Source organism: Paroedura picta, chromosome 4 (assembly GCF_049243985.1).
Source record: "Paroedura picta isolate Pp20150507F chromosome 4, Ppicta_v3.0, whole genome shotgun sequence".
NCBI lineage: Eukaryota > Metazoa > Chordata > Lepidosauria > Squamata > Gekkonidae > Paroedura > Paroedura picta.
Window position 1 is genome coordinate 68,061,821 of NC_135372.1, and position 27,331 is coordinate 68,089,151.

Consider the following 27,331-nt stretch of genomic DNA (forward strand, 5'->3'; position numbering starts at 1 on the left):
AAAAATCTTTTCTTGTTACAATGGGCTTCCCCGGCCAATCTTAGCTCACTCTCAGCTTTGGCCTTTCTGATGATTGATCTACAGTGCCTAGTAAGCTGTAGGTACTCTTCTTTAGAGCTCTGTCCTTCCCTCCATTTCCTGAACATTTTCCTTTTCTTTCTTAGTTCCTCTTGAAGTTCTCTGTTCATCCAAATAGGCTTCTTAGAGCTCCTGCAGTGTTTTCGTCTTTCTGGGATAGTCATTGATTGAGCATGCAATAGCTCTTGTTTGAGTAGCGCCCACCCTTTACATGCTCCCTTCCCTTCCAGCATTCTCGTCCATGGTATGACACTCATCATGTCTCTGAGTTTATTAAAGTTTGCCCTACGAAAATCCAACATCCACTTCTGGCTACAAGCTTCCTTGGCTCCCCATCTCAAAAGGAATTCTATGAGGACATGGTCACTTCCCCCTAGGGTCCCCACCTCCTTCATTTCATCCACCAACTCTTGCCTGTTGGTCAGTATTAAGTCCAGTATGGCTGAACCTCTTGTGGGTTCATCTACCATTTGATAAATGAAATTGTGATTAATTAAGCATGATTAATGTATAAATGCTATCAAAAAATTTAGCATAACTTAGCACCATTAGGGATCAAGACTCAACTTTCTGCAAGGCCCTACATAAACAACTAAGGTAGCAGAACCAGTCTTCAAAACAAATAGACTGATTCAGGCTTTTACTTAGCTAATTGTTTGATTGTCTATACCTAGTAAAAACTGCTACCAGACGACCAAATATAAAAATGTTTATTTGTTTGGGTGTTTTAAGGCTAAATGTGTAACAGTTTCAGATAGCCTAGTTAAAAATATAGCTATTTAATTCTGTAAATTATTTGCAAGACAGATTTAATCTATCTGATATGGTCCAACAGAGTTTAGTTATTGCTTCCAGATGCCGTCAGACAGCTGTGATGGGTTCAGCCTCCCTACTCCAAAATAATAACAGAGAAATAGTTGGTTAGAGGTTCCTTATAAATTAAAAATTCAACACTGTAATTATCCCTCACTTGTCACCAGTAATTTCAGTTATAACTAGGACTACAAAAAATGCAACAAGAGAGAATACCATCACAAATGACCAGAGATATGCATTCCTCTAGGAAATTTTACATATGTTCTTTCAAACCAAAGAGTCACAAGGACTGTGGGACATAATGGAGAAATAGGATTTTGGGGAACTGGATTCAAATGCTCACACAGGCATGATGTTAACTGGCCAGTCATTTACTTGAACACTACCTGTGACATCTTACAGGAAAAGTTGTGACAATAAAATGAAGGAGGGAAGAATCACACTCTCTTTGGAGCTCCACAGAGAAAGGAAGCAGAATAAAAATATATAATACTTTTCTTGAAGTCTCTGTGGGGTTAGCTAAGATGACCATATAATTGTTTGAAGCATGATCACATAGGGAGCACATTTGAAAATGATTTACCATATTATCACGTTGTTGTATTACGACAAGCCACAGAAATATTTTGCCTTACAAAGCAATTTAAGTGAGGCACCTAACATACTGGCCTCTATTGCTCATGTGCCAATGCTTCTCCATAAGAAACTACAGTCTTTTTAAAATTAAAACACGTTATTGCTAGCCATTCTGCTACAAATTAATATCTGTTACTACCTGTAATTTGGGAAACATCCTTATAATGAATGGCATAATCAAATTCATTCTTCATATTGTATCCTTTTAGAGAGACCAATTTTAATTAAGATATATAATAAAATATTTTTAAGTGAAGCAGTTTAATTTTGGAAACAGAGATTCAGTATGGTGTAATGGTAAGATAACAATGGTAAAATAACCAGATTTAAATCCATTTATGCCCCGGATTACATTCTCAGCCTTATCAAATTGTTGTGAGGATAAAATGGAGAAAGGGAGAATGTTGTAAGCCACTTTGGGTTCCCATTGGGGGAAATAGTGGGGTACAAGTGAAGTAAATAACATTAAATATTGATTGCAAATAGGAATTGTATTCAGGCATTGTTTATCCAAACCAATTAGAAACTGGTACCCAGACAATTTATAAAGTTTTTTAGTGTTTGTTTTTGATGTCCCCAAATACATTGGACATAATTTAATTCAAGTTGAGTAATATATTATTTCATCAAATAATCAAGTTAAGCTAGTCTGTCATATTGGTTTTTGAATAATAAATACAGTAAGATTATAGGTATTTTAAGCATTAATGGAGTTGGAAAACTGGATTTGTTTCCCTATAGTTTTAATTTAATGAGTTTCACCAAATGTTTATTTCTGAGACTATACTAAAAATAATTTAAATTAATGGGGAACCCCCAATCTGTGCAGACAACCTATGCTGATAGAAAGCTATAATATTTTTATGTTACTCTTGTTCTGCCTTTTTAGCTTCTGCCTCCCCTTCTTAAGTTATATGTCTTTCCCAAAGAGAAAAGTTAAAAATTCCTATCATACTTGATGTTTTCACTTGTCCATGCCCCAAACTATTTTCAACCAGCTTAGCTTATTTCTAGTTTCAAAACAAAGCTGGGGGCACAGAAGGGCATTTAAGCTCCTTCACATCCAACCAATGTAAGTTCCCCAGCCTTTGTATTTGCATGGAGTTGGTAAACCAAGGGTCCCATCATGCTCTGTTGTGAGTAGTTTTTTCTTATTTATCTTAAAAAATATACATTGGGTATAATCACATCAAATCCTATTAACTGATTTTACAATTAGAAAATTAAGCATGCTCTTAACATTTTACTTTCAAATAAATGAAAAGTGGCAAGATACTGAGGGGCTTTCCGCACCGGGATCCTTGTAGCAAATTGTTTGCTGAACGAAAAATCGCTATTTAAAATAGTGGAATTCGTCATTATGCATACCTGCCTTTATAGTGGAATCCAGTTGCGTTTTGTATCGTTTCCCACAGGCTTCCGGTCTCGGCAAAAATCGCTAGAAAGGAAGCGCTATTGCCAAGCTCGTCCCGCCTTTGGCTGCCAAGCAGCCAATGGGCGGCCGTTAGCATGCTCCCAAACAGCCCCTTTCCCTTTAAGAAAGTTAAAAAAAAACACACACACACACACACGTTGCAACGAATCTGTGTTGATTCGTTGCAACCGAGAGACCCATCCAGCTTGCAGGTGTGTTTGAGCTGCCGTTTCATTGTTGCCACGCTCCTCCCGAGTGGAAAAAAAAATCCCCCCCCCCTCACGGGTGCGATTTTCGGCCGAAAACAGTGTGAAAAATAAAGGGAAAATACATCAGCAAATGGGCTTCTCTGTTGTTTGTGCTTAGTGACTAAACAGCTCTGGGGAGGGACTGAAGCCAGGGAAGCCTCTAAACGGAGGCTCGCCGGTGCGTTGATCCCCGCTCGCTCGAAGAAAAAAAAATGGCGATCGCTTCGCCGGAAGATCAGAGGAGAGAGCCAGGGGGAGGGACTTTGTAGAAACCACAACAATGGTAATGCACAGAACTTTCCCGCTAGTGTTGCAGATTGGTTGCAGGAGTGTAGCGCTTTCCGGAAAGTGAATCCACTTTTGGGGATTTCCCTGAAAGCGCTACAACGAAGCGCTTTTTGCGGATCGGTTTCAGGTGTGTGGCAGATTGTCAACGACGTTGTGCATAATGGCAAATCAGTAGCGTTTTCAATTGGCAACCATTGTGCGATTTTGAAGGAGTGCGGAAAGCCCCTGAATATTGTTCCCCACCCCTATGCATTAAAAACAGGGAAAGAGGTATGGGGAGTTTGCAGTAAATGCTAGTGAAGTATTTAAAACAGTATTTCTTACCATTGTTATTGTAAAGGTGGAAAACTGCATAATTTCTCAGTGGTTTGACAGCCATGATGTAGCTTTAAATATAATGCCTAGAAATCAAAAGGAATGTCATCTTGCATTTGTTCCTGAAATTCAGGGGAAAGAAGATTTGCTAAGAATTTCTTTGTAAAGCCTTCTCAGCATGTACAATGTACAGCATGTAAAGAATGGGTGCACTCTTCCCTATTCTGTTGCTGGGGAAGGATGTGACTTGTATATTTAACTGTGCCTTTTCTTCTAAATTAACATCTTCCAAAGAAATGGGTAAAGTACCCATATCAAGTTGACATGGTTGCTGAGGAAGAATATAAGATAATCAGAAGGCTGAGAACAGACCTTGGCCTGGGATAGGGCAAAGCCATAGCCCACCATTATTATTATTATTTTTATTTCCCGCCACTCCCAGATGGCTCGTGGCGGGTTACAGTGTCTTAAAAACCCCATTAAAACTCCCATTGTTGTTGTTGTTATGTGCGAAGTCGTGTCCGACCCATCGCGACCCCATGGACAATGATCCTCCAGGCCTTCCTGTCCTCTACCATTCCCTGGAGTCCATTTAAGTTTGCACCTACTGCTTCAGTGACTCCATCCAGCCACCTCATTCTCTGTCGTCCCCTTCTTCTTTTGCCCTCGATCGCTCCCAGCATTAGGCTCTTCTCCAGGAAGTCCTTCCTTCTCATGAGGTGGCCAAAGTATTTGAGTTTCATCTTCAGGATCTGGCCTTCTAAAGAGCAGTCAGGGCTGATCTCCTCTAGGACTGACCGGTTTGTTCGCCTTGCAGTCCAAGGGACTCGCAAGAGTCTTCTCCAGCACCAGAGTTCAAAAGCCTCAATTCTTTGACGCTCGGCCTTCCTTATGGTCCAACTTTCGCAGCCATACATTGCAACTGGGAATACCATAGCCTTGACTAAATGCACTTTTGTTGGCAGGGTGATGTCTCTGCTTTTTAGGATGCTGTCTAGATTTGCCATAGCTTTCCTCCCCAGGAGCAAGCGTCTTTTAATTTCTTTGCTGCAGTCCCCATCTGCAGTGATCTTGGAGCCCAGGAAAATAAAATCTGTCACTATCTCCATTTCTTCCCCATCTATTTGCCATGAATTTAGAGGGCCGGATGCCATGATCTTTGAACGATGTTCAAGAAGCCCGGGAGAGAGCAGTCGATGTACCCCAGCAGCCCCAGCCTCAACCATAGACCTGGCGGAAGAGCTCTGTCTTGCAGGCCCTGCGGGACGTTGAAGGGTCCTGCAGGGCCCGCAGCTCATTCCACCAGGTGGGGGCCAGGACCGAAAAGGCCCTGGCCCTGGTCGAGGCTAGGCGTGCTTCCCTAGGGCCAGGAACGACCAGAAGATTCTCACTCGCAGAGCGCAGAGCCCTGCGGGGGGCATACGGCACTAGGCGGTCCCTCAGGTATGTGGGTCCCAGCCCGCGTAAAGCCTTAAAGGTTAGAACCAGAACCTTGAACCGGATCCGGACAGCAATTGCTAACCAGTGCAGCTGCCTCAGCACAGGCTGGATGTAGGCCCTCCAAGGTGTGCCGGTGAGGACCCTAGCAGCTGCATTTTGTACTAGTTGGAGTTTCCGGATCAGAGACAGGGATAGGCCCGCGTAGAGCGAGTTACAGAAATCTAATCTGGAGGTGACCGTTGCATGGATCACAGTGGCCAGGTGTTCGGGGGACAGGTAGGGCGCTAGTAGCCGAGCTTGGCGAAGATGGAAAAATGCCTGGCCGGCTACTTTCCTGACCTGCGCCTCCATAGTCAGGGAGGCATCAATGGTCACACCCAAGTTTCTGGCCTGGGACACGATGGTAAGATGCGCCCCTGCCAGGGTGGGTAAATGCGCTTCCTGTTCCTGCCCCCTACTTCCCAGCCACAGGACCTCCGTCTTGGAGGGGTTGAGTTTCAGGCGTTTCTGCTCAAACCATTCTGTCACCGCTTCCAAACATCTGGCGAATGGTTCCGGGGGGGAGTCTGGGTGGCCGTCCATGAGGAGATAGAGATGGGTGTCGTCAGCGTACTGATGGCAGCCCAACCCAAAACTCCATACCAGCTGGGCCAGAGGGTGCATGAAGATGTTAAATAGTGTGGGGGAGAGACCGCGCCCTGTGGGACCCCACAAGGTAGTCCATAAGGGCACGAGACCTCACCCCCCACTGCAACCCTCTGGGTCCGGTTCTGGAGGAAGGAGCGTATCCAGCACAAGGCTGTACCCCGTATCCCCATATCAGCGAGGCGGTGGACCAATATCTCATGGTCCACGATGTCGAAAGCAGCCGACAGATCCAGAAGGACCAGCACGGCTGACCCGCCTTTATCCAGCTGGCGACGGAGATCATCCAGCAGGGCGACCAACACCGTCTCCACCCCGTGGCCAGGGCGGAAGCCAGACTGATATGGATTGAGTGCCGAAGTTTCATCCAAGAAAGCTAGGAGCTGGTCCACCGCAGCCCTTTCCACCACCTTGCCCAGGAACGCTAGGTGCGACACCGGGCGGTAGTTGGCAGGGTCCTGTGGGTCCAGAGTTGATTTTTTCAGGAGAGGGCGAACCACCACCTCCTTCAGCCGCTCGGGGAATTCCCCGGAACCCAGGGAAAGGTTGATAATATCCCTGAGTTGGCCTCCTATCCCCTCTCCGCTCCCCTTGAGAAGCCAAGAGGGACAGGGATCAAGGGGGCAGGTGGTCGCCCTGACCGACCCCAGCAACTTGTCCACTTCGGAAGAAGAGAGCCGTCTAAAGCCATCAAACCTCGCTGCCAAAGACGGCTATTTCATACCAGGTATCTAAGAGGGATGTATCATGCATCAAACCCTGTATAAGGACTGCACAATTGACATTTTGATCTAACATGAACCATTATCATCAAAGCTTGAATGACCCCATGGACTCATATTATGACACATAAGATAAAAAGTAGATTTCAATAACTAAGTGGGTTAAAGGGATTAAAAGGCTTTGGCTTTCATACCCTACATGTAGGACTTTGTCTCCACCACAGAGACAGATTCTAGGTCTCTGGCACTTCAAAAATTCTCCTTTTTCTGGCTGAACTCTAGAACAGCCTCAGATATGTCAGGAGGAAGAGAGATCTATTTTTAGTTTTCCCTTTCAACTGTAGCCCAGGGAGAAGCCTGGCTCTTCCTCCTTGGTCATTCCTTGACCAAGCTTGTAAAAGGTATTCTGGGGCAGGGCATCCCAGTGTCCCACACCCTCCCACATTCAGGGGCCAGGTCTTAGAGCTTGAAAGAAGGCAGTTCCAATGGATTCGCAGCTTGGGTTCCCTCCCAAAGCCTCATCTTCCTGGGTGTTTCTAAAAAGTCCTGTTTTTAGCCCAAGGGAACCTAATGGAGCCAACATCCCCCCCCCCGCCCTTCCTGGTAGAAGGACTCCTCTAGGGCCCCCAGTGGTGTTTGAGTTGGGAAATACCTGAGATTCTGGAAGTGAAGTGTGGGGAGAATAAAGTTGGTGGAGGAAGGAACTTCAGGAGGTATAATGCCATACAATCCACCTTCCAAAGCAGATGTTTTCTCCAGGGAAACTAATCTTGTTTGTCTGGATATCAATTATATTAGTGGGAGATTTCCAGTGCCACCCGGAGGTTGGCAAACCTAAGTTGTCAGCCCACCTCCCATTGCTCAGTCTGTTATTATGCCTCTTGGCCCAAAGGGACCTGTCTATGGCAAGTCTTGGGTGAGGGGCTGTTCTACGTCTATCAGGCCCCACTAGGATAGGATATTCCCACCTATGCCGATGATGATCTTGGACAGCAAGGGAACTTACTGGCAGTGGGAGGGTGGCTGGCTGGCATTCCACTGACATTACCAGCAGTGTTGGATTCTCTGGTATTTGGGCAAAAAACTCTATGGTAAAAATGGCTACAACTATAGAGTTTTTGCCCAAATACCGAAGTAATAATGTTTACTACTGTACAGTTTTTAACCAAATACCAAAGTGTTCTCACTTAACTGGTGATGCAGTGACATCACTACCAGTGCACACAAGGAGTGATGCTACTTTGTTGCCAACAGCACCACTGCAATGCTGGGTTATGCCTCTCCACTGCTGGTAAGTCCCCTTAGGCTGTTCTCTGAACAGGTAGCTTTGACTGAATTCTTCCAACTCTATTGGGAGCTTTGGAGCAGGTAGATATGCCAGTCCCCAGGTAGGACCTGGGTATCCCCTGATTTTACAGCTCATCTTCAGGCAACAGAGGTCAGTTCCCTTGGAGAAAGTGGCTGCTTTGAAGGGTAGACCCCATAGCATTATGCTTCATTTCCTTCCTTGCCCTCCATATTCCATCCACTCCTGTCTCTATTCCCAAAATCTTCAGAACTAGTAACCTTAGAGACAGGACAGCAATTAAAAAGACAGCATTAAAACACACATGATAGGCCATTATGAGAAATAAACTGACATACAAGCTCACTCGGAGCCAAACTAAAGATGATGGAAAACTCACAGATGCCACAAGTTCATCATCACCGTTATTTTAAAATGAATTTAAAATACACAAGGGCTTCTGTGGCATGGAGTACTATCCCCTATGTCTTTTAAAGTTCCAGAAGAGCCACAGGGAGTCTGCACACATCCCCATTTTGCCCTTGAAAAAGCATGGGTGGAGCGGGAAAGTACTCCGTGCTGAGGCCCTTGCAGCATTTTAAGATCACTTTAAAATGGCAAGGGTGAACATGCAGTAGCCCCGAGTTCTCCCTCATGTTTAGCTTCACTCTCAATGCCTTGGCAGACAGATGTGACTCTTCTGATCACTGTTCACCATGACACCTGCTTCTGTGTTCCAGCACAGTGAATAGTTTCTTTAGAAACGAGCATAATTTCTCCAATACTATGGGCCTTTACGCACGGGGATCTTTGTTGCAAATTGTTTGCGGAATGAAAAATCGCCATTTAAAATAGTGGAATTCGTCGTTATGCATACCTGCCTTTGTAGTGGAATCAGTTGCGTTTTTTAGCGTTTCCCACAGGCTTCCGGTCTCGGCAGAAATCGCTAGAAAGGAAGCGCTATTGCCAAGCTCGTCCCGCCCCTGGCCGTCAAGCAGCCAATGGGCAGCCGTTAGCATGCTCCCAAACAGCCCCTTTCCCTTTAAGAAAGGTTTAAAAAAAAAAAAAAACAGACCCATAGCAACGAATCTAGGTAGATTCGTTGCAACGGAGAGACCCATCCAGCTGCCTAATGTGAGCTGTCGTTTGATTGTATGATCGTTGGCACGCTGCCTCGAGTGATAAAAAAAAATCCCCCCCCCCTCTCACGGGCCCGATTTTCGGCTGAATTAATGTGTAAAAAATAAAGGGACTTTATTTCAGCAAACGGGCTTTTATGTGGTTTGTGCTTAGTGACTAAAGGTGAAGGACTGAAGCCAGGGAAGCCTCTAAACAGAAAGAGGCTCGCTGGTGCGTTTATCCCCGCTCGCTCGGAGAAAAAAAAATGGCGATCGCTTCGCTGGAAGTTTGGAGGACAGGCTCAGGAGGAGGGACTTTGAAGAACCCGCAACAATGGTAACGCACAGGTCTTTAGCGCTAGTGTTGCAGATTGGTTGCAGGAGTGTATCGCTATCCGGAGGGTGAATCCACTTTTCTGGATTCCCCTAAAAGCGCTACAACGAAGCGTTTTTTGCTGATTGGTTTCAGGAGTGTTGCAGATTGTCTGCGACGTCGTGCGTTAAGGCAAATTAGTAGCCTTTTCAATTAGCAACCATTGTGCTATTTTGAAGCCGTGCAAAATGGCCCCAAGGATCCAAGATAAAAATAAGTTTTGTCTTTAAAACACAAAATGACTTGTCCATTATGATTATATTATGACTATGGCAATGTAGGAGTTCTGTGTCCAAATCTGGATCAACATATGCAGCTGGATGAGGTAGTAGAATGAAATGTAGTGGAATTTAGAATTGTATGAAAAGATTGCATAGATTGCTAGATCCTGTGTAATGTTATTTTTGTTCCTAGTAAATGTTCCAGTTGTGTGGGGGATGAAAACTTGTATCTAATTAAAGAGGTGTAAAATCTGCCATGATTGAGCTGGATAGAGGCTTTGAAAAGTCCCTCTTCTCTTGCTATCTTTGCCTTACCAATGACATTGCGTATCTGTTTTTCTTGTTTTAAAAAAAAATGAACCAGATTTCCATATTATTTTTTTTTACTAGAAGCTAAAACTGGCTATTTTATCATTCTGAAGCCTAATTCTTTCTGAAATCTGTACTGGGTTTTCTCTTATCATTTTTTTGCGGAATACAACATATAATTTATGGATACAGTTATGCAAATAGTATATTCTTTTAGCAAACTAAAGTCTGAGGTTCAATACAAAGAAAATCTCCCCCTTGCTATACAAACACAAATCTTTGCATAAGTGCAATTAAATGAAATCTGAGTGTTCTGGACATATCCAAGTTCCCTTCATAATATAATTAGACTAGTAAAAAAGCCCATTGTTTGAAGAAGACAATGGGCGCTAGCAGGTGGGGACCAGAGCGAGCGGCAGGCGAGGGACAGAGCGAGGGACAGGCTACCTGAAAGAGGAGGCGGGCGGCGTCTCCTCTGCATTTTTTTGTTCTTCTGCGGCTTTCCCGGCGGCTCCATTGTGTTCTGGGGCCATGAGGGCAGGGAGCACCCAGCAGCTGCGCTGTGGGCGGCTGCCGGGGCTCCCAGGGCGCCGGCTTGAAGCGGCGAAAGGCTCCTCCAGGGGATTTTTTTTTCTGCTGGCTCTCTTGGGCGTGCCGGCTTGGAGTTGCGAAAGGCTCCTACAGGAGTTTTTTTTTCTGCTGGGTCTCCTGGGCGGCGGCTTGGAGCTGCGAAGGGCTCCTACAGGGGTTTTTTTTTCTGCTGGCTCTCGTGGACGCCGGCTTAGAGCTGCGAAGGGCTCTTACAGGAGTTGTTTTTTCTGCTGGCTCTCGTGGGCGTGCCGGCTTGGAGCTGCGAAAGGCTCCCACAGGGTTAATGTTTTTCTGCTGGCTCTCGTGGGCGTGCTGGCTTGGAGCTGCGAAGGGCTCCTACAGGAGTTTTTTTTTCTGCTGGCTCTCCTGGGCGCCGGCTTGGAGCTGCGAAAGGCTCCTACAGGGTTAATGTTTTTCTGCTGGCTCTCTTGGGCGTGCCGGCTTGGAGTTGCGAAAGGCTCCTACAGGAGTTTTTTTTTCTGCTGGGTCTCCTGGGCGGCGGCTTGGAGCTGCGAAAGGCTCCTACAGGGTTAATGTTTTTCTGCTGGCTCTCGTGGACGCCGGCTTAGAGCTGCGAAGGGCTCTTACAGGAGTTTTTTTTTCTGCTGGCTCTCGTGGGCGTGCCGGCTTGGAGCTGCGAAAGGCTCCCACAGGGTTTTTTTTTTCTGCTGGCTCTCGTGGACGCCGGCTTAGAGCTGCGAAGGGCTCTTACAGGAGTTTTTTTTTCTGCTGGCTCTCGTGGGCGTGCCGGCTTGGAGCTGCAAAAGGCTCCTACAGGGTTTTTTTTTTCTGCTGGCTCTCGTGGACGCCGGCTTAGAGCTGCGAAGGGCTCTTACAGGAGTTTTTTTTTCTGCTGGCTCTCGTGGGCGTGCCGGCTTGGAGCTGCGAAAGGCTCCCACAGGGTTAATGTTTTTCTGCTGGCTCTCGTGGGCGTGCTGGCTTGGAGCTGCGAAGGGCTCCTACAGGAGTTTTTTTTTCTGCTGGCTCTCCTGGGCGCCGGCTTGGAGCTGCGAAGGGCTCCTACAGGAGTTTGTTTTTGTCTGCTGGCTCTCGTGGGCGCCGGCTTGGAGCTGCGAAAGGCTCCTCTGGGGGTGTTTTTTTTTTCTCTCCAGCTTCTCGGTGGCTGGAGTCTTGTGTTTGCGTCGGCGGCTCCCTTGGGGTCCGGCCTGACGCGGTGAGAGGCGCTTTGCGCCTCTCGCCGCGTCAGGCCGGGAGCAACTGCGAGGCGCGCTGCGCGCGGCTCGCAGTTGCTGGGGCTGGGAATCGGAGGGACCAATCGGCAGGCGCTTCGCACCTGCCGATTGGTCCCTCCGATTGTCTGTCGTGAGGAAGGGTCCAATCCGGACCCTTCCTCATCACGGACAAAGCCCACCTCAAGGCCCCTTAACGAATTATTTAGTCCGTGGCGCCCGCGGCGCCACAGGCGGTGTACAGATTCTGAATATCTAGTAGGTAGTCTCATACTGAGCATAAATTTAGCTACTGTGATCTACCAAATGTAAGAAAAGTTTAGAAGTCCTGGGTCATTTAGCAAAATAACAGTAGCAAAGAAAAAATAGACATATGTATCAATGTAGTACTTTTGCTTCCAAAAATAACTGTTCTCATTTCATACCCCACTTTCCTATTGGTTTTGTCTGTCACTTAGCAAGCAAAATCTTAAATTGTTTAAGAGTACTATTCAGGCAATATTAAAACTGCTGACTATCAGTAGTCCAAACTGTGTATAATTAATTCTCTCTGTGTACAGATCTATATAGTCATGTTGACTATACACAGTTTGGACTACTGACATTCAACGGTTTTAGTATTGTCTGAATAGTACTCTACTCTTAAACAATTTAAGATTCTGCTTGCTAAGTGACAGACAAAACCAATAGGAAAGTGGGGTATGAAATGAGAACAGTTATTTTTGGAAGCAAAAGTACTACATTGATACACATGTCTATTTGTTTTTGCTACTGTTATTTTAAAATTGATTATTGTTTTAAATTTTCAGGTTTTACATTATTCTGGATTTCCTTGTATCTAAATTAAAATCAAAGCACAGTGATGCATATTTTGAATTACATAGGCAATCACAAGCAACACTAGTGATGTTATCTGTGCTTATCCAGTGAACTCACAAAAGCTTGGCATTATAAGACTTTTAGTTTTATTGCTTCTATTGCAATTTTCTGCAAACCTTCTCTTTCTGTAGCTGGCCTCACTTTGGAGGTTTTTAAAAAATAATAATTGTATTGGTTTACAGTGGTTATAATAAGGAAGTGAAACAAAAGAGAAGAGAAAAATATTCTCAAAAAAGCAACATCTTTTGATCAAAGTAGGATCTGATCAAGTTCCAATCCCCTGTCTATTGTGGAAGTTGCTCAGTGACTTTGGTCCAGTCACACATTCTCAGCCTAACCTAATTTTTTAGGTTTCTGAGACAATAAAATGTGGAACAGAAAAACAATGTAAGCCACTTTGGGTCCCTAATGGGTAGAAAAGTAGGGTAGTAATATTTCCTATGGGATGCCAGGTTGTCTTTTTAGAGGAATGAGATGCCTGAAAGTTAAGCAAGCAGCTGAAGAAGAAAAATGAATACTGCATGACGACACCAAGAAAAGCAAAGAGTAAGGATGGGCTCAAACCAGAACATTCTAATTCATTTAAAAGTAGGGGTTAAGTGAAACAGAGTGCCATAATGGCTGGCAACCAATTCAGCCTCACAGTAGACAGGTATTCATGCCCCACTGTGAAGCTGAAATGGCTGCAATCAATCCCTGAAATAGCTTGTTCACTGTAAGGCCAAAATAGCTGCCAGCCAAAACCTCCATTTTACTTCCCTCTGTTTGGAATGGTGGGGAAAGCAAAATGGAGGGTTTAAATGGCCTGAACCCTGAACCCAACTGGACAAAAGGTCTGGGTAATGTTTGGGGGTTTGTGTGGGGCATAAACTAGCCAAATTTGCGACAGATTTAAGATTGTGGACCAATCTGATACAGGAAGTAAAAGTTCATTCAATTAACTGGAAATATAAAGAAACCTGGGGTAGGACATTTCAGTCTTCCAAGACTGAGAGTTACCAGTTTTCAACAGAAGAATTTCAAAGGGAGACTCCCAAAAGAAATTGCTGAATCAGAATGGATCAATTGGTTTGGTTGTAGTAGTAGACTTTATTAGATCTGCTAGCTTCCTTAACCTTAAAAGGATCAGGCAATAAGTGATGCGAAAGACTGTTAACTGAAACCATGGAAAGCTACTGTCAGAAGAGATGGTTTTTATGCTAGTTCAAGTAGGTAATACAGATCTTAATAAATCAGTGATATGACTCAGGGTAAGACATGTATGATTTTTCATGTATCAGCTGTTGTAGATACACATGTCTTTTGTATTTGGCATAGGAGTGCTACACACTATACTGTGCTATATATATATAAGGCTTAAATCCAAACATTTCATGAATCATAGAATCATAGAGTTGGAAGGGGCCATACAGGCCATCTAGTCCAACCCCCGGCTCAACGCAGGATCAGCCCTAAGCATCCTAAAGCATCCAAGAAAAGTGTGTATCCAACCTTTGCTTGAAGACTTCCAGTGAGGGGGAGCTCACCACCTCCTTAGGCAGCCTATTCCACTGCTGAACTACTCTGACTGTGAAAAACTTTTTCCTGACATCTAGCCTATATCGTTGTACTTGAAGTTTAAACCCATTACTGCGTGTCCTCTCCTCTGCAGCCAGCAGAAACAGCATCCTGCCCTCCTCCAAGTGACAACCTTTCAAATATTTAAAGAGGGCTATCATGTCCCCTCTCAACCTCCTTTTCTCCAGGCTGAACATTCCCAAGTCCCTCAACCTATCTTCATAGGGCTTGGTCCCTTGGCCCCAGATCATCTTCGTCGCTCTCCTCTGTACCCTTTCAATTTTATCGACGTCCTTCTTGAAGTGAGGCCTCCAGAAATGAAGTATACTTTAACCCTAGAAAACTAACACTTCAATTAATCTGTTGTTCTTTAAGTGCCACAATACTACTGCAATAGACTAACATGGCTATCTCTCTGGAATTTATACTTTGCATGCTATTTTCTATGTCATGATTTGGGGTTATGTAAACTTTTACAAACACTGAGATTTTTCTAAATGGCATAACTGATGCTTTTATCACTTTATCAGTGTGACAAAATAGTCCTGAAGTTGAAGGTCATGTCAATGCAGAGTAGAAGCAGGTACTGGAATTACCATTTTTGTTTTCAGTGTTAGGTGATAACCTCATGATAGAAATGACTACACAATTTGTTACTGTGTCAGTCAGCATGCTACCATGTTCAACTTTAAAGCTTGTTATGCAAAGAGAAAACAGCTAGGTGCATGCTGAACCTTTTAAAATGAACTAACTCTGAGCTTATCTCTTTGTGGCAAGGTATAAGCAGAACCTCCTGTCCTTCCTCAGACATCATCAGCCTGAAAATATGTCACCAACATCCCAACTTCATTTTATAGTGCATCTCAGCTTCATTTTATAACTCCATCACCAGTCTCAACATCCAAGTTACCCTCATAGGATGACTTTAGCAGTTATTTTCCAACTCTCCAATAAGATTTCAAGTTCCTATTCTTAATCCAATTCCATCTCAGTGAAGCCAGTCTTGCCCTGTTGATATCATTATTATAATTACATTACAGGTATATAAAACCCACCCTCTTATAAGCTGATTTTTGGACCCAAACCTTATAATTGATTCACTTTCCATATCCCTACTCTTTGGTTGGAATAATTGGATTTTACCTACTTTTGAACCCTGGAACTTCATCCTTAGAACCTGTTTTTCATCAACTGTCCCCATACTGGACTCTTGCTCATCTTTTCTTGTCATATGTTTTATTTCTTTCTATTATCCTCTCAAAGCACACCCTCACAGCCTGTCTTAATCCAGGCTGTTTCTGCACTTACTTTATTTATTCCATTGTGGATCCTGCTGAATTCAGATCAATTTGAACTTGGGTCATCCTCTATCCCCCCGCCAATTGAAACAGAAAGTGTACTGCACTCAATTAGGGAAGCTCAGAATTGGGGGGGGGGCAAGCTCAGCAGGAGCCTCTTTTCTTGAATGGAGGGGGGGGGAAGAGGATTAGAGACAGCAGAGGAGGGGGGAAAAACCAAGAGAAATCTCTGCTGAGAGAAGTTAGGGCTTCTGAAGCACAGTCACTTCAAGACAAGCCTTGAAACCAGGAAGTCTTTGAACTGATGCCCTGGCCAGTCAAGGAAGACTGCTTTGCTATAGTGTTGGAGGCTTGAGGCATGAGGCAGCAAGTTAATTTGCAAAAACCAGAGAGCTACACATTTACTCATGGCAGTTTTTTGAAACATCGAGGCTTATATCCACTCCAGGATATCGTGGCGGAAAGGTAGGGTCACCACAGATCAATCATGCATGTTGCAGAGGGAAAATTTAAAGTGCCCAAAATTGAAATACAAATCAAATTCAGTGCAGATGGGAGGAATTCATTTGAACTGGGATTGGGTAAAAAGCCACATTCAAACTATACCCAGGATCTGAACTCATAGTCTGAAGTTAGTTTTATTAATTACAGTTAGTTTAAACTATGGTTTCATGAGATGTCTGAATACAGAAATCATGGCTTGTGCCCAGCAGCCCTTTCCTGCTACATGGTGAAGGCAATACAATCAGCATTTGTTGAAAAAACCAGAATTCGAATAATCATCAGCTAACTGAACCTTAGTTTAAAAACTACCTTATCCTGGACAAGTTCAACATCTTTATAAATGACTTGGATAAAGGAACAGTTCATTAAAAATTCATTTTACTAAAATGAGAGGGCTACAAAATACAGCTGAAGTCAACATACAGGATGATCTTGACAGGCTGGAAAACTAATCTAAAACTAACAAAATGAATTTCAACAGGGATAAATGCAAATTTCTGCATTTAGGTAGGAAAAATAAAAAGCATGATTAGAGGATGGAAAGACATGTTTTGGCATTAGTACTTGTGAAAAGGATCTAGTGGTTTTTGTAGATCATTGACTGAACATGAGTCAGCAGTGTGAGGCAATAACTAAAAAGGCAAATGTGATTTTGAGCTGCATCCATGTAAGTATGGTGTCCAGATAACACAAAATTATATATCACTTTACTCTGCCGTGGTTAGACCTCACTTGGAGTATTGTATTCAGTTTTGTGCATCACAGTCTAAGAAGGATGTTGACAAGCTGGAGTGTGTCCAGAGGAGGACAATGAAGATAGTGAGTGGTCTGGAGACCAAGTCTTAGAGGAAAGGTTGAAGTAGTTGAGCATATTTAACATGACAGAACAGTCCCTCAGTGGAACAGGTTTGCTTGGGAGGTACTGAGATCTCCTTCTTTGGAAGCTTTCAAGCAGAGGCTATATCCAACAGCAAAACCTATGGTCTAAATTTACGCAGTTTGTGAGCGGAGAAAACAGGAATGAATGAATTGGTGCTCAGCTCTTTGCTGTCAGGAAAGAATTTTCTTCTGGGCCAAAATGGCCAGCAATCCTAGATGATTTTTGCCTTTCTCTGCGCATAGAGCAGGGGTCACTGGGAAGTGGGGTTAGCTGTGAATTTCCTGTGTTGTGGGGATTGGATTATATGACTCGCAATGAACCATCTTTCTTAATTTTTTTTTATGATACCATTAAAGGTATTTTGAGTTTTGAGTTTGAGCTTCTGAGTCTTGTTTAAACTAGCAAATTAGGCTGGAATTAGTGATCTTCCTCCAACAATGAGATATATACAACCATCCATTTGCCTAGTTATCCAACTACTGGAATTGGATCAGATGTTAAGAAAAGCTATTTGATCCAGTATCAGTAAATGAATAACTGTATAAAAGTATGGATGTTTCTTGCTTTTTGGAGTTTAGCAGTTCAATACCATTCCATTTGCTCCTCAAACTTTGCTTCAGCTCCAGGAGAGTGTGTTTTTCTTCTGAGTTGAGAGATGGTAGGCCCTTGTTATAGCCTTTTGGGAATAAGCATCCATAATATTAAAACAAGTGAAATTTGGGATGTTGTCTATAGATTGGGAAGAGGTATAGACTACAATCTATTTCTATCTGAACCTTTGGGGAGGGCGGTATATAAATGTGAAAAATAAAAATAAAAATAAATATTTGGAGGGAGACCATACATATGTTTAACACAGTGCCATAAAAAGTAGAATTTCAGAATTTAATAATTGCTTGTGTCAATCTCACTACTAAGATTTATATAAAATATGCTTTATAGGAATAGAGGACTTGCTCTTGAGAATACCAATGAGAGTGAAAATGAACAGGAGTCTTGTGGCATCTTGTCAACTAACAAAATTTTATTCTAGTTGATGCTTTGCTTTTTAAATGTTGTAATTTTAAAGTATTGCAATTTTAAAGTATTGCAAAGAATGGACTCAGTTTATGCTGGGATCGAATGTTTTTAGTCTTTAAATTGCAAGAAGTTCCATGTGTTTTGTTGTTGCTGTTGTGGTAGACTAACATGGTTACGCCTCTGGAACAGTAGGAGGGAAGTGGCACAATTCAAAAGGGCAAGGAGACAAAGTAGAAATGACAAAAATCTGCTAAAAATACAAAGAACTAAATCGTTTTCTATGGCATCATGGCAAGAATCTTACATAATTGTTCTCTGTTGGAAATTCTTTTGTGACAGCTGACAGCAAATAAATTTGTTTGATGCTAATTAGCAGATAACTACAAAAGTTCTTTTTCTTCCTGTTATTCAACATTTATATCCATAGACCAAAAGAAAAAAAAATTGGACTGCTCAGTTTCCAGTTTCTTGGCAGTAGACCCGTCTGTTCCTCTGAACTTCATTATATTGTCTCATATAGATAGGTAAAAAGACAGATGAGATAACACAGGCAGCTTGTGGAGTATGAATATGCACCTCAGTTTGCCCTTTAAAATCCACCCATTAATGAATAAAGCCCTTGCCTCTCTTACATCTTATTTTAATACTGTGTTTCATGGACTGATTGGTTTCAGCTTCATTTGATTAGTTGCTAAAAAGAATGCACACAGAGAACCAACCAGAGCCTCCCAAATAACATTTACAATTTAACAAAAAAAACTAGTGACAGTGCATTATCCTGCAGCTCCAGTGTTGATGTAGACTTCAAAGCATTCAAGAACTGCAGAATGAGTAACCCTAAAGAAGAGACATGGGTTCCATTCTTATCTGTGACTAGTTTTGCTGATCAGAGGAGGTCATTGTAGGTAGTTTTGGCTGGAAGTTTACACCAAAAGTCAGAATATAGGGTTGGCAGCTCTGGACTGAGAAATGCCCAATACCTAGTTGACATTGGGGTTCAATATACAGCCCTTAAATGGCTGCAATCTGTTCTCCAAGGTTGGGGACACAGGGTGACACTAGGGGAGAAAGCCTCCCAGTGGCATGTCCTGGTGCATGGGGTTCCACAGGCTGCTGTTCTCTCCTTGGTATTTAACATCTACATGCATCCCCTCACCCAATTGATCTGGAGTTTAGTGCTGGAGTGTCATCAGTATGCTGATGACACAAAGTTATATTTGTTGATGGATGGTCATCTGTTGATACTCCCAGACTCTCTGGCCAGATGTTTGGAGGCTGTGGCAGATTGTCTTAAGTGGAGTCAGCTGAAATTGAATCCAGCTAAGACAGAGGTCCTCTGTCTGGGCCACCATGTCTTAAATGGGACACTATAATTCCCAAATCTTGAAGGTGTTTACTTAACACCATCAGAAACCGAGTCTGGGTATACTCTGGATACCTTGTAGTCTACGGAGGCCCAAGTCACAAATGGTGTGTGCCTAGCTTTTTACCATCTCCACTAGGCACAACAGTTAGTGCCTGAACACCTGAACTAGCTGCTGTGATCCATGCAATGGCCACTTTTAGACTAGATTATTACAACTCTCTCTGTGCAGGGCTACCCTTCAAGTTGCTCCAGAAACTCCAAGTGGTCTAGAATGCAGCTCTGTGAATCCTTATGGGGACACTATGGAGGGCACATATACACCTGTTTTCTCCCAGCTGCACTAGCTTCAGACTGAAGACTGAATCAGATTCAAGGTCCTGGTCATGACCTTTAAAGCCTAAATGATCTGAGACTATTTCACCTGCAAGACTGTCCCTCCCTGTATATCCCCAACGAGAATTACAATTAAGCTAGTAAAGTTTGCTTAGGGTCCCTGCCCCCAAGACTGGCCTCAACTAGAGCTACAGCCTTCCTGGCCCTGGCCCCAGCCTGGTAGAAGGATATCCCAAATGGCTGAATGGTTCCACAGGGCTTGTAAAATAGATTATTCCACCAGGCCTATGGTTGAGGCCTATAACATCACGGAATAGAGCTGGCCTTCCTATCAAAGCTCCAACTATATATCATTTGGAGCCAATAAGACTCCTCTGCCCTTTCTGTTCTGGCTGGCCACTGGAATCTAGAATAGATGGAACTGTTTTTAGATTTTTAATTATTTATGTAAGTATTTATATATTTTATACCTTTGTTGTGTTTTTAATATGATGTCTACTGCCCTGAGTCTGAAGAGAATAATACCTGGAAATTTGGGGTGTGACTTTATCAGGGGAAATTAGAATGACAGAATATCAAGGTCCATTCCGCACAAGTTTAATGTAGCAGGAGTGTGGCAAATTGTAATCGCTACTAATATGCAGTTATGCACGACGTCATACACAATCTGCCACACTCCTGAAATAGTCCAGCTAAAAGCGCTTCGTTGTAGCGCTTCCAGGGAAATCCCAAAAAGTGGATTCACCCTCTGGAAAGCGCTACACTCTTGCAAACAATCTGCAACAGTTTTGAAAAAGTTCTGTGCATTACCATTGTTGCGGTTTCAGCAAAGTCCCTCCCCCTGGCTCTCTCCTCTGAACTTCTGGCAAAGCGATTGCCATTTTTTTTTTCAGAGCGAGCGGAGAGCAACGAACCGGCGAGCCTTCATTCACCCAGCGAGGCTTCTCTGGCTGCAGTCCCTCCACAGAGCTGCTTTAAAGCTCGCCTCAAGTCAGCAAGCACAACACAGCCCCGTTTGCAAGTTCCCTTTATTTTCAGCCGAAAATTGCGCCCATGCATGGGGAGGGGATTTTTTTTTCACTCGGGGGAGCGTGGCAACGATGAATCGACAGCTCACAGGCCAGCTGCCAGGTAGATGGGTCTCTACGTTAGGAATCAAGGAATCAAGGCATATTCGTTGCAACGTGTGTTTTTCTTTTTTTTTTTAAACCTGTTCTTAAAGGCAAAGGGGCTTTTCTGGAGCATAGTAACAACCGCCCATTGGCTGCTTGTTTGATTGACGGCCAAGGGCGGGACAAAGCATGGAAAAAATCGCTTCCTTTCTAGCGATTTTCGCTGAGACCGGAAACCTGTGGGAAACAATTGAAACGCAACTGGATTCCACTACAAAGGCAGGTATGCGTTACGACGAATTCCACTATTTAAAATTCAGTTTTTTCTTTCCGAAAGCAATTTGCCACATTGAACCTTGTGCGGAATGGGCCCAAGATTCAACAGAGGAACTGGCAATGTTAAATGAAAGAGAGCCAGCTATGTGCACTGAAAATGACTCTTGCCTGTGGTACCAGCAGATCACAGAGGAAACACACAATTAAGGGTGGCCATTCAGCTAAACTGAGCTGGAAAAATACCTGATAAATAACGTGTTGGTATTTTTCGGGTATTATTGAAGCCAGTTACAGAGTCCTGATCCCGAATAAAAGCCAAAATGTTGGGGATATTTAGTTATACTGATCAGCTGAGGTGGTGGGAAATTAGAGTTCTCAGCTCCCGTCACCCCAGTTGATCCTCTCAGGTCTGCATATGGTAGCAAAAGAACTCCACACAGTACACTGATCCTAAGGACAGCTTCTGCTGCAGTGTGGTTTAAACTGATTGCAGCAGAAATACTCCTAGCCTGGCCTGTGTGTGGTGGGAAAGACCTCCTGCTTCATGCAGATCCTGGGGACAGGTTCTGCTGCAGCTGAGTTTAAATCAGCCATATCAGAAGCTCTCTCAGCCAGATCTGTGTGCAAAGGGGAAGTCTCTCTCTGCTATATGCAGATCCTGGGGATAACTTCTCCTGCAGCATGGTTTAAACCAGGAGAAGCCAAGCCAGTTCCAGGGAGAAGCCAAGCCAGCCCTAGGATCAGCTTAGTTTTTTAAATATATATATTTTAAAATTCTCAAGTCTATTGGACCTGAAAAAAATGGGATTTCCAAAAAGTCACAGATTTGAATACAATACTGGTATTCTGACTGGGATTTTTCAGAAATATAATTTGTTGTCTTAAAAACTGAAATAAAATGTGGGTTTTTTGCAGACCCCTGCATCAGTTTTATTTTTTAAAGAACATGGAATGTTTGCTGGAAACATCTAAAAGCAATTAACCACATCAGGTTCAGTAACTCGCTGGAAATAACAAAGATGAACTAAATGCTGTGACATGAGCAGATGCCGTACTGAAACTGGAAAGGCATTTCTTAGGATGTCTCTAAGGCTCATATCCTGGGCTTCAAGTGCTTGTATTAATGACTGTGTCTTAGCACAGGTTGTTGGAAACAGTCTTTAAAACAAGTAAGAACATGGCAGATGTTCATGAAGTTATAAGTCTATGGATTGCTCTTTTCCAGTACATGAACTGGCTGGTAAGTTGCTTTTGTGAAGTGAGCTTTTTGTAGCAGACAAGGAGCACTACAATTCTCACTCATATTGTCTAAGAACGCAGCACTCATCAAGTTGATAATCATTTTAATAGTTTATACGAAACAACTCTTATATCTTATGTACGATACTAAATATGGTATACCCAGTCTGTAAATTTTGTTCCCCACTAAGCTGAGTGCAACTCACCACCCATGTATGGTGGACTATTCTAGGATAAGAAGTCAAATAGAGAGGGAGGACACAGTGTGTGGCTAGTAGTGTGTATTCTGCTTGGGGACTCAAATTATATAGGCCTTCTTGAAGGTAAAGAATTCTTAGAATCAGGCTAAGACTTTCTGTATCTTCATCCTTTGAATAACTTTGTCTTTAAGGGTTATCAAAGCTTAATAATATAGGATGATAATGCTTGTGAAATACAATTACTGTTACACAAAATAATTACTTATAACAGAAAAGGAACCCAAGTAATTTAGTTGTGAAGAGACAGAGGCGTTAGACTATTTCAAAACCAAGCTTATGATCTCTTATGGGCCATATGTTATCACAGATTTCTTTACATAAATACAAACATTTTATATTAAATGTTAATGTCCTAATAACACATCTATTGGCAGCCACTGGATATGGATCCAATTACAAAATATTGAGAAGCTGTAAGCCAAACCTACCTCACAAAGCAGTTGTAAAAAAAAATGGAGGGCAGGAGAACAATGCAGTTTTAGGTTTCCATTGGTGAGAAGGACTGGATAATAATTTATTATTAATTTAAATTATATTTTTTAAATTACATAATTACCTCATTTATCATATAACAAAGTAGCTTTTACAAAGAGTTATTAGATCTTTCACTAGCACAATAATAAACAATTCAGTGCCTGTTCCTTCTGTTCCACATGTATAACCACTTTAAGCAGACCCATAGCCAGAAATTGGGGGGGATGTTTTTGTTAGTGGAGGCACCAGTCTTTCCTTCCTTTTGCTGAGTCTGTAGGGGAGGCTGTCACCTTTTCTGTCCCTGTGTCATTAGTCTTGTGGTTCCATTGCATGCCTCAGAGAACATGGACTCTCCCCCAGGACTATAAACCTCTACTTGTCAGCCATTTCCTTTTATTGACCGTTTATGCACTGGGCACTTCACTGCTCCAGCTCCCATGCAGGAGCATAAATAGGGGGTTGATGAGGTGCACCAGGCCAAATGCTCCCCCATGTGGGTACAGAAAGAGGTGGGGCAACCTGCCATGATTAAAACTCCAGCCTGCAGCACAGCATGAAACCTCCAGTGCAAAAATGGTCATTGTAAAGCTCTAGGGTCCTGTGACCCCTGCAGCTTATTCCTTGCCTAGTGGGCCATTGAAGGATGGAGGAGGCCTTCAACCTATGAGCCGGTTGAATGAAAACCTATAATTTTAGAGATATTGTGTGGCTTCATATGGCATTTTCCCTCGTTGTTTCCCCCAACTTTTAAGGCTATCTGGTTCTGGGCTTTCCCACTTTTAAGGTATCTGATTTTGGACTTTTTCAGGGCTTTTCTGTGCAGTAAGCTCATGGCAGCTTCACGTCATGAAATCAGCAGCCATGCTTTGATATTTCAAAATTGAGTACACAGCTATGAGCTTCATATTCATCTGTTCAGGTTCAAAAATGGATCCCCGGGGTCAGGGATCTTGAATCCATTTGCATGCTGCCCCAACTGGGCAACCTTGTCTCATCTGGTGCATCACCGAGTATACTGCAGTGAGGTCTGCTGCCCCCGGTACATTCCTGATATATGCTAAAATTTCTTGCCTGCCTTGATTCCAGTTTATCAGTGTCATGTGGGCCGGTGTCACAGCCCTAGGCCTTTACCAAGAGGACTTTGGCATGCACTCCTTTCCAATCAGTGCTGTCACATTGGTATGGAACTAGGGTTATCACCTGACCGGATCAGGCCATTAGCCCCTGATGCTTCTTGGCATTACAATGCTTACATATACTTTCAGTGCAGGGACACTGTAGGTTTCTGTAGGTTCAAGGAAAATGGTGTGGATCATCAGGCACAGCATTGTGTTCTGGGTAAGTGCCTGTGATTCAATGTCAAGCTGGGGAAGTGACTTAATTTGGGTTGAGGCACAGACTAATGTGGTGGCCAGCTCTCCTAGCAAACATCTTGGACCAGATTTTCCAGCAGGGCCCTCTAGATTCTGTCATCATCCAAATCAGTGAGAATGATCTTTCTGTCCAAAAAGGACTCATATTGGCAAAGACTATGGCCAGGCCTACGTGTTCACTTTCCCAGGTTTGGGGACTCCCTTAAGGGGTAAGTGGAGTCACTAGCCACATGCCCAGCTTCAGGGCCGCCAGTAGGGTTGGGTGCTTCGGCGCCCGAAGCACCTAACCCTAGCTGCCAGCTGGCTTCCCTCAGGTGGTAAGGGGATTATGCAGAGGCCAATGTCCACATGGATCCCTGGGTCTTAATATTCCACACTGTTATTCCCCAGCAGACAAGCTGGAAGAGTGCAGTTATTCAATGGCAGGTGGGTCACCTGATGCTGGATCTGTCCCCATGCTATGCTCCTTTGGCTTTACTCAATAGGAACCTGTGGGCACATTCTTGGGCAAGGTCAAGAAGGGGTGAACTTCAACAATGGTATCATGTCACTTCCAGGAAAACCTATAAGTAATGTCACATCCGTTAGGAATTGACAGAAACTCAATGTTAAAACCAGTGTGGTTTTGGTAATTCATAGGGAGACATGATATCACTTCTGGGTTTTCCTTGGAAGTGATGTCTTGCTGTCATAGATGGTGTGTTGCTTAATTTTTTTTCTCCTGTTGTCTATCAGAGTGTCAGTGGAGGTACAGGGTGTCCTGACTCCATTGAGTATATGGCAACCCTAATATTAGGTAACACTTAAGCATATTATTTGGAATGGCTTTTAAACTTGTATTTCAAACAGTATAAAGCATTTTGTAAAGCAGTTAATAGCAGAACAGTAAAGTATTTTGAAACAAATAATGTAATGTTGCATATAACTTTTGTAAACTCTAATACAAACGATCTTATTTTGTTGTTTAAAGTCTTCTGTAGTTGATATAATGCTAAGATTTTTGAAATAATTTGTCAATGTGTTGTGCTGACCTGCTTGCTCTGCATTTTTTAGAATTCTAGAGACTTAAATTGAATCTGATTTAACACTAGAGACTTAAATTCAATCTGATTTTACACCTGGGATTGACACCATTATTCTTTTCTTCTTGCAAAATGACCTATTTTTTCACTTCTCTCAAGACTATATTAAATAAGGCGTCTTTGTACCGCAATGCTGCATCTGATTGTGTAGCTGCAAAACATAAAATAGTATCTGTTCAATACTTGCTGATCCTTTCTTTTAATGAAAACTGGTGACTGCATTTTCTAATACCATAATTGTCAAAGATAAGTAATATATTTGACAAGCACACTTTGAAGTTTCATTAGAATATAAACTGCATTATCCTTTCCAAGAATAATGCAAAATCATGATTCATACTAATTAGCAAAATGGACCAATTTAATCCAATGCATTCTGCGATTCAAAGCATATTCTACAGCACTATAAACTAGTTATCTGAAGTTGGAAACTTAATAATCAAAATCTGGCTGGAAAAGATACCTAATTCAATCAAAGTTATTTCCAAATTTTGGAAGCAGGTGCAAGCCTCTCAGTTTGACAGCTATTCTAAGTGCTTTTAATTTTCCAGGCACTGGTAGAGAAACACTTCATTTGTATGAGCTGGCAGACAGGCCAGGAGGGAATGGGGAGGAAACAAAGGTTTTCTCCCTCCTCCCAGAAATAGGCAACCCACCTGCCCTGAGACAGATGGGGAATATTGATTGAGTCATACAACAAAAAGAAAACAAGCTAAGGCTTCACAGGCACACAGAGACACATGGGAAACCAGAAGAGATGCAAGAGATCAGTGATGACAAAGAAATTATCTACGTGTGACAGAACTGCAGATTTAGAACCTGGTAGCTCCAAGTGTCTGTAATTTAATGTAGAAGTTTTAAATAAGCAATCCTCCTTCTCTCTCCAGAACTATTTGCTACAGTAGGGATAAAAGACAGAAAAAAGGACTAAACCCTGCCCAATTCCCATATCTTACTCTGGTGCTTGAAATGTATTTTTTCCCATCAAGCATCTATCAGGGATATCACTTGAACTAGAAGAAAAATACTGGGGGAAAAGGATCACTGGTGGACAGTGGGATTAAGGTCCTTTGCTCAAGCACTCAATTGTGTAAACAGCCAAATCACAACCTTTACTGCTTAAGGTTTCTGGGAAAGGGGGAGAAAGTTGACTCATGCCAACTCATGCCCAATCTCTGTAAGGGAAACTATCGGCAAATTGGGGGTGACTCAAGTTTGCAAAATGGTATGTAGTCCCATTGCAATTCAAATAATCTCTTTCTTTACCCAAACTATACAGAGTTGTTTTCTTGTTGATAACAGAGAGTGGGAAGACAGGATTATACAACAACAATCCTCATGTGATCATCCTAAAAATATGCAGGGTTACAGTTTGGCTAACAGACATGTCATATGTTAATGAATGCACTGTTTGTGTAAATGAGCACTTCCTTGTAAAAGCCATACCTGTGACTACCTTAATTTCCCAAACAATGGCAGTTAAAAATGCCACTACCTTCATGGAAATAGTAGTAGTCATTCACATGGAACAGAAATGGTACCTTCATATGTATCTTGTTACAAACCTAACAAAGGCCATCTGTTAAAAAACTTCGTAAAAACAGCTAAACTAAGCTCCTGTGTACCATACTGAACTATAATTTTGTACCCCAGAACAGTAAATGGATGGCATTTCTCCATCAAAGCAAGGTATAACTTTAAAATATGAGCAAAAGCTAACCAGGCAGGTTTAGTAAACATCCGGAGTGACTCAACAGGATATTTGTTAGTTTACTGCAACTAAAGATCAATGAATCACTACCCCTGAAATGGAATGGAAACTTTCTCTGAGATTCTGAAGACATGCTTTCCCAAGGGATATGTCAGTTTTCAAATAAATGACACTGCAGCCTTGAAACAAACTTTCTTGATCTTTGAGCAGACAGCCTAGACAGGACTTTGGCAAAACTGAAAAAGGCTAAGCTAACTGATGATGAATCATAGGATCAG

General features: G+C 42.8%; 1 protein-coding gene across 1 annotated transcript in view; it reads right to left on the bottom strand.

Annotated features, from left to right (window-relative positions):
- Positions 1-27,331, bottom strand: part of AK5 (adenylate kinase 5) — a 130,793-nt gene that overhangs the window by 83,618 nt on the left and 19,844 nt on the right. The window lies entirely within an intron of this gene.